General features: G+C 46.4%; 1 protein-coding gene across 3 annotated transcripts in view; it reads left to right on the top strand.

Moving 5' to 3' along the window:
* FSTL3 (follistatin like 3) overlaps nt 1-13,902 on the top strand; it is a 256,859-nt gene that overhangs the window by 1,655 nt on the left and 241,302 nt on the right. For 2 of the 3 annotated variants that reach the window (XM_056518017.1, XM_056518015.1), the window contains exon 2: nt 10,319-10,378. The gene's annotated coding sequence lies outside the window, so the exon portion shown is untranslated. The remainder of the gene's footprint in view (nt 1-10,318; nt 10,379-13,902) is intronic. The other variant, XM_056518016.1, reaches the window with a different exon arrangement.

The following is a 13,902-nucleotide window of genomic DNA, read 5'->3' as shown; positions in this document are numbered from 1 at the left end:
TCTCTGTCCTCTTCCGCCGAACCTCTCTGTCCTCTTCCGCCGAACCTCTCTGTCCTCTTCCGCCGAACCTCTCTGTCCTCCTCCGCCGAACCTCTCTGTCCTCCTCCGCCGAACCTCTCTGTCCTCCTCCGCCGAACCTCTCTGTCCTCCTCCGCCGAACCTCTCTGTCCTCCGCCGAACCTCTCTGTCCTCCTCCGCCGAACCTCCCTGTCCTCTTCCGCCGAACCTCCCTGTCCTCTTCCGCCGAACCTCTCTGTCCTCTTCCGCCGAACCTCTCTGTCCTCCTCCACAGAACCTCACTGTCCTCCTCCGCCGAACCTCTCTGTCCTCCTCCGCCGAACCTCTCTGTCCTCCTCCGCCGAACCTCTCTTTCCTCCTCCGCCGAACCTCTCTGTCCTCCTCCGCCGAACCTCTCTGTCCTCCGCCGAACCTCTCTGTCCTCCTCCGCCGAACCTCTCTGTCCTCCTCCGCGGAACCTCTCTGTCCTCCTCCGCCGAACCTCTCTGTCCTCCGCCGCCGAACCTCTCTGTCCTCCTCCGCCGAACCTCTCTGTCCTCTTCAGCCAAACCTCTCTGTCCTCCTCCGCCGAACCTCTCTGTCCTCCTCCACCGAACCTTTCTGTCCTCCTTAGGCAACATGTAAACGATTATTTATGCAGAAAAAAATATATACGCAAATTCTATGTGAATAGATAACAAATGTAAAATTTGGCCTGATGTGTGCAAGTGTGTTAAATGTGATGCAAGTGTATTAAATTGGGCTAAAAATTGAAAGATAGTGTAAAAAAGAAAAATTATGAAAAAAATATAAAAAAAAAGAAAAAAAACACCCATTCTAGGTATGCAGAACCAGTGATGATATATTTCCTTTATATAACAGTATACTGTATGCTAAACATAGCTGCAATATGCACCACCAGTGTATCCATACAATATCAGCTAATACCCTATTAACTAACATAAAGATGCAACCTATGGCCATAGGGACAAAAAATACACAAGGGGGCCACTTCTCTAAAACTACACAAATAAATGATAGGTTAGACAAAACACACAATAAGCACTGTGTCCTCTTCCGCTGAACCTCTCTGTCCTCTTCCGCCGAACCTCTCTGTCCTCCTCCGCCGAACCTCTCTGTCCTCTTCCACCGAACCTCTCTGTCCTCCTCCACAGAACCTCACTGTCCTCCTCCAGACCCCTCAGTCCCCTCCAGACACAGCTGTCCTCCTCCACCAAACCTCTCTGTCCTCCGCCGAACCTCTCTGTCCTCCTCCGCCAAACCTCTGTCCTCTTCCGCCGAACCTCCCTGTCCGCTTCCACCGAACCTCTCTGTCCTCTTCCGTCGAACCTCTCTGTTCTCTTCCGCCGAACCTCTCTGTCCTCCGCCGAACCTCTCTGTCCTCTTCCGCCAAACTTCTCTGTCCTCCTCCGCTGAACCTCTCTGTCCTCCTCCACCGAACCTTTCTGTCCTCCTTAGGCAACATGTAAACGATTATTTATGCAGAAAAAAATATATACGCAAATTCTATGTGAATAGATAACAAATGTAAAATTTGGCCTGATGTGTGCAAGTGTGTTAAATGTGATGCAAGTGTATTAAATTGGGCTAAAAATTGAAAGATAGTGTTAAAAAGAAAAATTATGAAAAAAATATTAAAAAAAAGAAAAAAAACACCCATTCTAGGTATGCAGAACCAGTGATGATATATTTCCTTTATATAACAGTATACTGTATGCTAAACATAGCTGCAATATGCACCACCAGTGTATCCATACAATATCAGCTAATACCCTATTAACTAACATAAAGATGCAACCTATGGCCATAGGGACAAAAAATACACAAGGGGGCCACTTCTCTAAAACTACACAAATAAATGATAGGTTAGACAAAACACACAATAAGCACTGTGTCCTCTTCCGCTGAACCTCTCTGTCCTCTTCCGCCGAACCTCTCTGTCCTCCTCCGCCGAACCTCTCTGTCCTCCTCCGCCAAACCTCTCTGTCCTCTTCCACCGAACCTCTCTGTCCTCCTCCACAGAACCTCACTGTCCTCCTCCAGACCCCTCAGTCCCCTCCAGACACAGCTGTCCTCCTCCACCAAACCTCTCTGTCCTCCGCCGAACCTCTCTGTCCTCCTCCGCCAAACCTCTGTCCTCTTCCGCCGAACCTCCCTGTCCTCTTCCACCGAACCTCTCTGTCCTCTTCCGCCGAACCTCTCTGTCCTCTTCCGCCGAACCTCTCTGTCCTCCGCCGAACCTCTCTGTCCTCTTCCCCCAAACTTCTCTGTCCTCCTCCGCCGAACCTCTCTGTCCTCCTCCACCGAACCTTTCTGTCCTCCTTAGGCAACATGTAAACGATTATTTATGCAGAAAAAAATATATACGCAAATTCTATGTGAATAGATAACAAATGTAAAATTTGGCCTGATGTGTGCAAGTGTGTTAAATGTGATGCAAGTGTATTAAATTGGGCTAAAAATTGAAAGATAGTGTAAAAAAGAAAAATTATGAAAAAAATATTAAAAAAAAGAAAAAAAACACCCATTCTAGGTATGCAGAACCAGTGATGATATATTTCCTTTATATAACAGTATACTGTATGCTAAACATAGCTGCAATATGCACCACCAGTGTATCCATACAATATCAGCTAATACCCTATTAACTAACATAAAGATGCAACCTATGGCCATTTGGACAAAAAATACACAAGGGGGCCACTTCTCTAAAACTACACAAATAAATGATTGGTTAGACAAAACACACAATAAGCACTGTAGGGGTTTTTCACTGTTCTGGCATCAATGGGGCTTTGTAACCTGACACGGCGCCTGACTTCCATTCCAGCCCAATCCTTTCTCCAAAAGCCTAATGTCGCTCCTTCTTTTTTTACTCCTGTTATGCGCCCACACAGCACTTCACATTCACATATGGGATATTTCCACACTTGTTAGAAATTGGGTTACAAATTTTCTCCATCTAACCTTTGCAAAAATGATAAGCCCCGCGATCTCTGCCGTGGCACCCCAGTCATCTGGTGCATGAAGCGAACTCCATGCATTGTCGGATGACTGGCGAACACAGCCACCAAACCCCCTCCATTCACGTCTATGGGAAGAGGCGTGATGGCTGTGTACTAGCCGTCACGCCCCCTCCCATAGACATAAATAGAGGGGGCATGGTGTGACGTCATGATCACAGAAGCCCCAGGCTTCCATGATCCCAACGCCGGCTCGGAGATCGCTGGGAGCCCCCACGGCTGAACCCCCCGCAATCAGAAATGTTATCCTCTATCCTTTTATTCACAACACTCGTCCCTCTAGTGAAAGACCACATCACCTGTTTATGTTATGTTATATATACATTGTCTGGGGATCAGTCAGTGATGTACACATCTCAAATATTTCATGTGTTTTCTACCATCCAGCAAAATTGCATACTTTAGTGTGCATTCTTTACCACACAGGCTAATATCAATAGTGGTTTACAAGCAGTTATGTGTATATATATATATATATATATATATATATATATATATATATATTGTTCCCATTTGCTATTAAACTCAACTTTTACTTTTACTTATATTAACCACTTCGTATTTCTTTTACTGTAAGTTATTGTAGTGTTTGTCCCATTAGCAGCATAATCATAAACAAAGTGCTGTGTGCTACGTGCAATATTTAACCCTTTTGCAGGCACATAAATAGGTATTCCACTTAGCTCATCTTTTTCCTTAGTGTCTCTCGTTCATATTGTGGAAGGTGGCTCTGTTTGCCCATTATGCTACTGTAATAATAGTTAAAGGGTCCTTACACAGCTGACACAACTCCGTATAGTGAAGCTGCAGTATGCCATGGAAGAGATGTCCATGCAAGAGAGAGCCTTAATTCGCTTGCAGATTTGGGAAGTTGTTCTTGAGGAGTCGGTGAGAAGCCGAGCACAAGCCCTGCCCACCCCAGAACAGCGCTTCAGGGAACAGGTCCATTTGCTGCTTCGCTACCTCAGAGAGCAACCCATGGGCGGCTAAATGGTTGAGTTGCACAGATTGGTGCAGAAAGAAATGGAGCTCGAGGCTCATTACCGTGCCCTGTACTGGTGGGCAAGCTGCAGGCAGTCGGAGCCAAACACAGCCTGTTCTCCGGAAGGGACAGACTTCGGCTGGCCTGGTCTATTGTGGGATGCATTCAAGGAGCGGTACGACTTTGGCCGTACCGAGGCATACAAAATCTGGGACATCCAGGACAAGCGGAGAGAGATGTTGACGCAGTCGGAGGTGCCAGACCTGGAACCGGATCTATCTTGGCTGACGTATCAGGAATGGTACCTCGAGGAAGACTACCTGTCCTTGTTTGAGGGGGATTTCTACGGTCATGAGCCATGTACAGCAGAGGAAACCAGCACAGATGAGACGGCTGGTCTCTGTCTTCCCCTTCCCCTGGATTGCACACCGGACCGCGACGCTCTAGCAGTATCCGGTCAGAACAACAGGGTGGAAGCCCTGGCATTAGGGCTGAGTTCTACACTCTGTCCAGCATCAGACATCAGTGCCAGCTCTACAGCTACAGAGGGGTCAGTGATCCCTGTACCAGTCCACCCTGGATCGCAGGCAGTTGGCCTGGATCCACAGAGACTGTTTAACAGCACAGGAGCAAGCACAGACGGTGCGGCTCCCCAGATGGAGAAATTTACGCCGGGAGATGGAGCGGTCGGCTCATCTCCCCAGCGCAAGAGGTTGAAACCAGGTGAGGAGGCAGTTGACCTCCCTCTCCACCTACTGAGTACAGCCCCGGCTGAAGCGCCGGCTTCAGGGCAGAGTCCTACTATACTCTGCTCAACAACGAATACTGCAGCTACAGAGGGAACCGTGATCCCTACACTGGTACAGCCGGGATCGCAGGCAGTCGGCCTGGATCCCCAGTGGCTGTTTAACGGTACTGGTGAAAGCACAGTTGGTCGCTGCTGCAGAATTCCATATTGGGAGATGGTGTGGTCGGTTTACCTCCCCAAGGCCAGACATTGCAAACAGGTGAGAAGGTAGTCGACCTTCCTCTCCACCTAGTGATCACTTCTCCGGCTGAAGTGCCGGCATCAGGGCAGAGTTTTGCTACAATCTGCCTAGCACTGAAGACTGCCGGCAGGTCTGCAGTTACAGATGGGACTGTGGTCCCTGCATCAGTCCAGTCAGGATCCCAGACGGTTGACCCAGATCCCCAGTGGATGTGGAACATTACAGGGGCTGGCACAGTCGGTGCGGCTACTCAGTGGCAGATATTGCAACCGAGTGAGAAAGCAGTCGGCCCCCTGCCCCTTCAACTGGTGACAGATGGAGTTTTCCTTTGGGAAAGGTTGCTTGGGAGGGGCTTGGAAGCTAGCCTCCTTCCCACAGACTATGGGCCAGCCCAGGCCTCCCCCAGCCCCCCCCCCCCCCGGCCGGGGAGGAAAAGCAGAATTTTTTTTTGAGGGGAGCCCCAGTAAGCTTCACCCCAACCAAGAGGAGGACCAGGACAACTGCGTCTGGTGGTTGAAGCCCGGACAGCCCCAAGTGGATCTGTTGGGATCGCACCGGGTCTGCCGTTTTATTAGGGGGGAGCACTGTGATGGATCCTAGAGTCACCCTACCTACTTGGATGGACTTTGGGACATCGCTATTTGTACCCCTCAGTTGATGTTGTCTAGTGACATAAAGCTCAGAGTTAAAATACTTTTATTTACTGTTTTTATACACTTTCTGCACACGGTCCACTTTCTGTGCACAATACACCTTTTTGCACATGGTCTACCTTTTGCACACTGTCGACCTTTTGCACACGGTCCACCTCCTTTACACAATACACCTTTTGCACACGGTCCACATTTTGCACACAGTCCGACTTCTGCACACCTCCGCCTTTTGCACTCAAGGCAGACTCGCTGTCACCTGTATGGTCTTTACTGACCCTTCCCCCTGTGATGTCCTTCCTATAAAAGAAGACACTTGTTCCACAATAAAGGAGTTCTGATTTTATACCTGAAGACTGGTGTTGCCTGGTTCTTTGGATACAAGGATGCAATAATCTCTAGTTCTGCCTGGGTATATTGCCTGTGATATGCTGGGGGCTTGTCATCCAGAAGGAGAAGTCACTTTTGGCGGAGTCAGTCCGTCACAAAGGGGTTATCCACCATAAGATGATTTTAGTACATACCTGGCAGACAGTAATGGATATGCTTAGGAAGGATCTGCACTTATCTTGGGGCTAAATGGCTATGTTGTGAGATTACCATAATACTGTGGCTAGCTTTTTGTGAACTGGTATTTACTGTTTGACTTTTCTTTTTTTTTTTTTTTTTTTTACGACAAATCCCACAATTCAATTTTCCTCCCTCGCTCATATTAGCCACCCACCCACTGAAACATAAATGAGCTGCATCCATTCAAAGATCTGTGGTTTTCTATCAGGGTGCCTACAGCTGTTGCATTAGTTGCAGTTTGATCTCTCTCCCACCAAGCGATCACTCCACCTATTGAAGTTGACAGGCTCCTTGTCATCAGCTGACTAGTGAGTCAGGTCATTGCAACCTGGGAAAAATCTGAGACAACAGTCATTTTGTATGCTGTAAAAAATAAATATTGGGGTGAAAATCATAGGAATTGTGAGAAAACCATCACAGACACTAAATTGTGAACTACACTAACTTTAGGGCCCCTGTAGCATAGTCAAATAAAAAAAAACTCCTGGATTACCCCTTTAAATTATGTGGGAATAACTTAGACCACTAAAGAAACGACTGCAGGAACATATTGGAGACATAATACATGCCAGAGAAACCCAAGTAGGAAGTTATTTTGCATTATGACATGACAATTGCACAAGGGAACTTTTTGGTACCCCCGCCAAAAAGTGGAGGCAATTGGGATAAAATCCTATTGCAGCGAGATGCCTTTTGTACTTATAGAATGAAATCAGTAAGACCAAAGGGGTTAAATGACTGTATTTCTTATATATGCTTAACTAAAAGAATTCCCTCTAATTAGTATCAACAGTATTTATTCCAAACTGTATACAGTTACCCCCTGACCTACGATTGCCCCGGCATATGATTATTTCAACATACGATGGCCTCTCAGGCATCGTATGATGCTTTTACATGTCGGGGCCATCGCATAAACGGCTATCTGGCAGTGCAGGCTGCTTCAGCTGCCGTCGGATAGCCGTTTAAGGTGCCCCGTGTGCTCCGGTGATGATCACTCACCTGTCCCCAGCGCTCCGGACCGTCCTCTTCAGGATCCCCTGCATCGCCGTCGCTCTCCTTCGTCGTCATCACGTCGCCGCGCACGCCGTCCCGTCATCCAATAGGATGATGTGATGACGGCGATGAAGAGCGACAATCCCAGGCAGCAGAGACGGTCCGGAGCAGCGGGGACACCCCAGGGACGCAGCGACAGCGATGGAGGGTGACATCCAGGGCAGCGGTGACGGTCCGGAGCGGCGGGGACAGGTGAGTATAACTTCCTATACTTTCCATTGCACGGCTCCCTCAACATACGATGGTTTCAACTAACTATGGTTCATTTGGAATGAATTACCATTGTATGTTGAGGGACCACTGTATATGTAAATCTGTAAACTAAAAAGAATAATAATAATAATAATATTAATTCTGGCCTGAATGTCTGAAAAATATGAGGAACCCACATATTAATAGGTATTGGGGTTTGGGCATTAGAGGTATTAATCAGTTCATGATAGAATTTAAATACCTAGGTATGTAAATAAAATATCACACTATGGGAATTGTTTTGTAACATTGTTATAAGCTCAGCAGTAAAGTACCGTATTTATCGGCGTATAACACGCACTTTTTAGGGAAAATTTTTTAGCCTAAAGTCTATGTGCGTGTTATACGCCGATAGGCCGCTGCAGTTCAATGATTTAAAGCGGGCGCTTTAAATCAATGAACTGCTGCGGCTTTGCAGGTGCAGAGACAGCCAGCGCTGCCGGCTTCTCTGCCCCTGCCTGCTCTGGGGTCTAGAGCCCTGCTGCCGGCCCTTCTCTCCCCCTGGCTATCGGCGCGGCTGCCCGTTCTCTCCCCCTGACTATCGTGCCGGCACCCCATTGCCGGCGCCGATAGCCAGGGGGAGAGAAGCGGCGCCGGCAATGGGGCAGCGGCGCCGCTTCTCTCCCCCTGGCTATCGGCGCCGGCAATGGGGTGCCGGCACGATAGTCAGGGGGAGAGAACGGGCAGCGGCGCAGATAGCCAGTGGGAGAGAAGCGGCGGCAGCAGGGCTCTAGACCCCAGGAAAGGCAGGGGAAGAGAAGCGGGCAGCGACGGCCTCTCTCCCCCTGCCTTTCCTGGGGGTGTATCGGGGTATACACGTGCACACACACGCACCCTCATTTTACCATGGATATTTGGGTAAAAATATCCTTGGTAAAATGAGGGTGCGTGTTATAGGCCAGTGCGTGGTATACCCCGATAAATACGGTATACGCTAATTAGTGGATAGACACTCAGAACGAGATTTGAATCGCAAACACCCTGAGTAGTATTGAAAAAGCCCCGTCCCAATAAAGTTGCATATTGATAGCTATGTGGTTTGAATAGACCATGAGTGAAGTGTGACGTGGAAGCAAACCATAAGTAAAAGTAGAGTATAATAGCAAATTGGAACAATATATATATATATATATATATATATATATATATATATATATGAGGACTGGTTCTGCCAAACCCATAGGGTTAATGATTTCTAGCCCTGTTGTTGTACTCCTGGGTGTGGTTTAGCTTGCTGAGCCAAATAGTGTCCTCCTGTTTGCAGCTCATGCATATATAAGGAGGCCCTTTTCAGTTATTCTCTGCTTGTGATAGTTCCTAGTTACTTACCTAGCTTTGTCTGTACTCATTCTGTTTATTCTGGTTTTGTGACGTTTGGCTTGGCTTTTGACTTCCCTTTGTTACTGTACTTCGTGCTCTCCAGGTTTTGACTCGGCCCTCTGACTACGTATATTTGTGTGTGCGTGTTTAGGTTTGTTTTTTGTTAGCTGTGTGCCTCCAGCCTTTCCCAACCTCTTGTCAGTTTTGTAGTTTGATGTTTTGACTTTTTGACTGTGTCTCACCTGTTGATTAGGGCAGTTACATAAGTATTCAGGGATAGGGGAGCACCCCTTCCCTGTCCATACGTGACTATATATATATATATATATATATACACAAGAAAAAAAGAAAGATAGCCGGCACAACAGCCTAATACACGAGTGCACACTGCCATGGCATCAGAGTATACAAAAAAAGAGGATTGCAGCAGCACACATTGGTCAAAAAAATTGAGGCTCTTAGCGCACTTTTTGATCAAAACGTGTCCCCCATCCACCACGGGGAGGTGGCCTCATTTAGGATGGGAACCTAGCACAAATTCTGAGCCTAACACTCAACTATCTACTCACCTCTGCTGGGCATATAGCCTCTGACTGGGTAACATGCTGGATCCATTTAAAACTCCACCTGTGAGAAAGGGGGAGGGGTGCACAGCTAAACAGGGTGCCATTACCCCCTGAATTGTACACACAAGAAAAAAGAAAGATAGCCGGCACAACAGCCTAATACACGGGTGCACACTGCCATGGCATCAGAGTATACAAAAAAAGAGGATTGCAGCAGCACACATTGGTCAAAAAAAGAGAGCCTCAATTTTTTTGACCAATGTGTGCTGCTGCAATCCTCTTTTTTTGTATACTCTGATGCCATGGCAGTGTGCACCCGTGTATTAGGCTGTTGTGCCGGCTATCTTTCTTTTTTCTTGTGTGTACAATTCAGGGGGAAATGGCACCCTCTTTAGCTGTGCACCCCTCCCCTTTTCTCACAGGTGGAGTTTTAAATGGATCCAGCATGTCACCCAGTCAGAGGCTATATGCCCAGCAGAGGTGAGTGGATAGTTTTAGGCTCAGAATTTGTGCTAGGTTCCCATCCTAAATGAGGCCACCTCCCCGTGGTGGATGGGGGACACGTTTTGATCAAAAAGTGCGCTAAGAGCCTCAATTTTTTTGACCAATGTGTGCTGCTGCAATCCTCTTTTTTTGTATATATATATATATATATATATATATATAATTATTATTATTATTATTTCTTTTCTCCCAGTGAGGACCTTGAAAAAGGCTTTTGTTTGCCGAAACACATCGGTCTGTTGTTACCACAATTTGTACCTCTATCATGTTTTTATATTGAAGAAAGAAATAAAGCTTTTGTATTTTACTGATGCTGGTGTCCAGAAGTGCTTAGAATCCCATGCTCCTGAGTGAGTGAAGCCTGTTTCTCTTTCTACCTTGTTTGCAGCAGCAACGCCATGACAGCACCTGGACCAGCGGGGGTTCGTGATTTTGTTCATGGGAGTAGGTGAGCGAACTCTTTCTTCTTTTTGGTCTTTGAACCTACACTATATACCTGTATAGTCAGGATAGTGCGGGTGATCTTGCAGTCTGTTTCCTTCTAAATCCAGCTAGAAAAGTTATGTTTTTGATTAAACCCAGAAAAAACAGGTAATGCAACGTAAAAGGCCTATTCCACTCTAACTCTCAATGCTAGAAATTAAAACTTTTGTTAAACCCAGCCAAAAATGCTGTGTTTTTGATTAAACACAGAAAATACAGGTAACTTGGCATAAAATACCTATTTGACTTTTACTCTCAACGCTAGAAATGGGGATTATTGTTAAATCCAGCTAGGAATGATGTTTTTGATTCGTTTAGAACACCGGCTGCGACGCCAGGCCCCCTCGTGATGTCACTCAATGCCCCCTCAATGGAAGTCTATGGGAGGGGCGTGGTGGACTTGCATTGAGAGGGAGGGCGTGATGTCATGAGGTGGGCATGATGTTACGAGCCTCTGGTACTGCATCGCTAGTCATCCGGTGCGGAGCGAAGTTCGCTCCGTGCACCGGATGACTGGGGTGCCGCAGCAGTGGATGACATAAACAAAAGTGCCAGGATTACTGATTTTTGGAGACATCAATTATTTAAAAAAAAAAAAAAGGCTACAGATCACGGTGCAAAGACAGCCATATAGACAAAAAAAAAAAGGTTAGAGTGGTCAGAAAAACGCAATTTTAACCCCTTAAGGACTCAGCCCATTTGGGCCTTAAGGACTCAGACAATTTTATTTTTACGTTTTCGTTTTTTTCCTTATCGCCTTCAAAAAATCATAACTCTTTTATATTTTCATCCACAGACTAGTATGAGGGCTTGTTTTTTGCGTGACCAGTTGTACGTTGTAATGCCATCACTCACTTTATCATAAAATGTATGGTGCAACCAAAAAAAATACTATTTGAATGGGGAAATTAAAAAGAAAACCGCAATTTTGCAAATTTTGCAAGGTTTCGTTTTCACGCCGTACAATTTACGGTAAAAATGACATGTGTTCTTTATTCTCTGGGTCAATACGATTAAAATGATACCAATGATAATATACTTCTCTATTACTGTTGCACTTAAAAAAAATCGCAAACTGTTTAACCAAATTAGTACGTTTAAAATCCCCCTATTTTGAAGACCTATAACATTTTTCCGTATAAGCAGCCGTATGAGGGCTCATTTTTTGCGCCGTGATCTGTACTTTTTATTGATACCATATTTGCTTATATAAAACTTTTAATACTTTTTTTCATAAATTTTTTTGGGAATAAAATGTTATAAAAGCAGCTATTTTGGACTTATTTTTTTTTTACGTTCATGCCGTTCACCGTATGGTATCATTAACATTTTATTTTAATAGTTGGGATATTTACGCACGCGGCGATACCAAATATGTATATAAAAGATTTTTTCTATACTTTTTGGTGGTGAAATAGGGAAAATGGGACAATTTACGTTTTTATTGGGGGAGGAGGTTTTTCAAATTTTTTTACTTTTCTTTTTTTCTTTTATTTTTACACTTTAATAGTCCCCATAGGGGACTATTTATAGCGATCATTTGATTGCTAATCCTGTTCAGTGCTATCGGTCATCTTCTGCTCTGTTCTGCTCGATTGCAGACAAGAGCAGAAGACCCAGGGAGACGGCCGGAGCAAGGTGAGGGGACCTCCGGCCACCATACTGGATGATCGGATCACCGCGGCAGCGCTACGGGCGATCCGATCATCCATTTAAAGTACCGCGATGCTGCAGATGCCGTGATCTGTATTGATCACGGCATCTGAGGGGTTAATAGAGGACATCTGCGCGATCGCGGATATCCGCCATTACGGGTGGGTCCCTGGCTGCTATCAGCATCCGGGACCTGCCGCGCATGACGCGAGCATCGCTCCAGTGCTCGTGGTTATGCATAGGACGTAAATGTACATCCTGGTGCGTTAAGTACCAGCTCACCAGGACATACATTTACGTCCTGCGTCGTTAAGGGGTTAAGCATAGTATTTTGTAAAAAAAAAGTTTATTACAGTTTTTGTGATTGTATTGACCCATACAATAAACAATCAGTTTTACTGTATTGTGGACTGTGTAAAAACAACAAAAAGTATATTTTATGTTAAAATGAAAGTTGTCCCTACAACATACCATTGGTTTTGCAAAAAAACAAGCCTTGATACGCCTCTGTAGATGGTAAAAAGAGTTATGCCTCTTAGAAAGTGAAGAAGAAAATGCAAAATGAAAATTGGCAGCTCTTAAAGGCTTAAATTAAAGAAAATCTAAATACTAAATAGAAAATATTTCATTGGTCTATTTTAATAGTGTAAGGAGCAGGGGTGTGGAAATTAAAAAAAAATTACTTGTCCAAGGGACTAAAGCGGAACACAATCTACTTGTCCCTCAAGAAAATCCACTTGTCCTGGTAGAGAAAATCATTCCAACCAAAATAGTCTGATTTCCCCCCCCCCCCCCACTAGACCACCAGGGATGGATATAAGATCCTTTAGACACTGCTGTCAACTTAGACACCGGTGATCTAATGGTTTAATAGCGGCCACAGCGATCGCAGCATTCCAGGCTATTAGCGGTGGGAGAGCTGTAGCTCCTGTTACGCCGAGCGCTCCGGGTCCCCGCTCCTCCCCGGAGCGCTCGCAACATCCTCGCTACGGCAGCGCCCCGGTCAGATCCACTGACCGGGTGTGCTGCGATACCGCCTCCAGCCGGGATGCGATTCGCGATGCGGGTGGCGCCCGCTCGCGATGCGCACCCCGGCTTCCGTACCTGACTCGCTCTCCGTCGGCCCTGTCCCGGCGCGCGCGGCCCCGCTCCCTAGGGCGCGCGCGCGCCGGGTCTCTGCGATTTAAAGGGCCACTGCGCCACTGATTGGCGCAGTGGTTCCAATTAGTGTGTTCACCTGTGCACTCCCTATGTATACCTCACTTCCCCTGCACTCCCTCGCCGGATCTTGTTGCCCTTGTGCCTAGTGAAAGCGTTCCCTTGTGTGTTCCTAGCCTGTGTTCCAGACCTCCTGCCGTTGCCCCTGACTACGATCCTTGCTGCCTGCCCCGACCTTCTGCTACGTCCGACCTTGCTTTTGTCTACTCCCTTGTACCGCGCCTATCTTCAGCAGTCAGAGAGGTTGAGCCGTTGCTAGTGGATACGACCTGGTTACTACCGCCGCAGCAAGACCATACCGCTTTGCGGCGGGCTCTGGTGAACACCAGTAGTATCTTAGAACCGGTCCACTAGCACGGTCCACGCCAATCCCTCTCTGGCACAGAGGATCCACCTCCTGCCAGCCGGCATCGTGACAGCTGCTTTTACGCCCGAGACAAGACCAGAAAAGTCTAGATGTAACTTTTTGATCACCTTATAAAAAAAATTTCATATGAAGTGACCAAAAATGAGCAATTCTGGACTATTTTTTACATTTACACCGTTCACGTACGGTTTAATTAACATTTTATTTTAATAGTCTGGACATTTCCACATGCAGCTATACCACTTATGATT

The sequence above is a fragment of the Hyla sarda genome, chromosome 1, assembly GCF_029499605.1.
Source record: "Hyla sarda isolate aHylSar1 chromosome 1, aHylSar1.hap1, whole genome shotgun sequence".
In the NCBI taxonomy this organism is placed as follows: Eukaryota; Metazoa; Chordata; class Amphibia; order Anura; family Hylidae; genus Hyla; species Hyla sarda.
The sequence above is the reverse complement of the archived record's forward strand: the minus strand, read 5'-3'. Positions and strand labels throughout refer to the sequence as shown.